Source organism: Mandrillus leucophaeus, unplaced genomic scaffold (assembly GCF_000951045.1).
Source record: "Mandrillus leucophaeus isolate KB7577 unplaced genomic scaffold, Mleu.le_1.0 Scaffold568, whole genome shotgun sequence".
Lineage (NCBI taxonomy): Eukaryota > Metazoa > Chordata > Mammalia > Primates > Cercopithecidae > Mandrillus > Mandrillus leucophaeus.
This window is the reverse complement of record NW_012106119.1, coordinates 510,581-512,264: the sequence shown is the minus strand read 5'-3', so window position 1 is coordinate 512,264 and position 1,684 is coordinate 510,581.

The window sequence follows — 1,684 nt, the reverse complement described above, 5'->3', positions numbered from 1 at the left end:
AATTTGTTACAGCGGCCTCAGAAAACTGACATACTGATCCTTACACCACTCTATTGATTTCCCCTATGCCTTCTACATGCATTTCATATTCTCTATGGAGTTTCTTTTTCTTTTTCTTTTTCTTTTTTTTTTTTTTTGAGACAGGATTTAGCTCTGTCACCCAGGCTGGAGTGCACTGGCACAATCTCAACTCACTGCAACCTCCACCTCACAGGCTCAAGCAATTCTCTTGCCTCAGCCTTCCAAGTAGCTGGGACTACACGCACATGCCACCGCGCATGGCTAATTTTTGTATTGTTCATACAGAAAGTGTTTTGCCATGTTGCCCAGGCTGGTCTCAAACTCCTGAGCTCAGGTGATTTGCCCACCTTGGCCTCCCAAAGTTCTGGAATTACAGGCTTGAGCTACCACACCCAGCTTCATTAAATCTTAAAGCTCCAAAATAATCTATTTTGATTCCATGTGTCACATCCAGGGTACACTGATGCAAGAAGTGGGCTACCAAGGCCTTGGGCAGTTCAGCCCCTATGGCTTTGCAGGGTACAGTACCTGCAGCTGCTTTCACACGCTGGCATTGAGTCCCTACAGCTTTTCCAGGTGCATGGTGCAAACTGTCAGTGGATACAGATCTTGGGTCTGGAGGATGATGGCCCTCTTCCCACAGCTCCATCAGGCAGTGCCCCAGTGGGGACTCTTTGTGGGGTCTCCAACCCCACATGTCCTCTCTGCATTGCCCTAGTAGAGATTGTCTTCAAAAGGGCTCCACCCCTGGAGCAGACTTCTGCCTGCACATCCAGGTGTTTCCATTCATCCTGTGAAATCTAGACAGAGGCTCCCAAAGTTCAACTCTTGTCTTTGGTGCACCCACAGGCCCAGCAATACGTGGAAGCCACCAAGGCTTTGGACTTGCACCCTCCAAAGCAATGGCCTGGGCTGTGCTTTGACCTTTTAGCCATAGCTAGAGATGGAGCAGCTGGGACGAAGGGACCATGTCCCAGGGCTGCACAGAGCAGCAGAGCCCTGGACCCAGCCTGTGAAACCACTTTTCCCTCCTAGGACTCCAAGTCTGTGATGGGAGGGGCTACTGAGAACATTTCTGAAATGACCTGAAGACATTTTCCTCATTAGCATTTGGCTCCAGTTTCTCTTTGCTTATGCAAATTTCTGCAGCAGGCTTGACTTTCTCTCCAGAAAATGGGTCTTTCTTTTCTACTACATGGCTGGGCTACAGAGTTTCCAAGCTTTTGTGCTCTGCTTTCCTCTTAAAGACAAGTTGCAGTTTCAGATAATCTCTGTTCACACATATGAGCCTACAGTTTTAGAAACAGCCAGGTCACATCTCAAATGCTTTGCTGTTTAGAAATTTCTTCTGCCAGATACCTTAAATCATCTCTCTCAAGTTCAGAGTTCCATATATCTCTAGGGCAGAGATAAAATGCTACCAGTCTCTTCGCTAAAGCATAGCAAGGGTGACCTTTACTCCAGTACCCAACAAGTTCCTCATCTCCATCTGGGAGCACCTCAGCCTGGACTTTATTGTCCATATCACTATCAGCACTTTGGTCAAAACCATTTGACAAGTCTCTTAGAAGTTCCGAGCTTTCCCACATCTTCCTGTCTTCTTCTGAGCCCTCCAAGCTGTTCCAACCTCTGCCCATTACCCAGTTTCAAAGTCACTTCCACA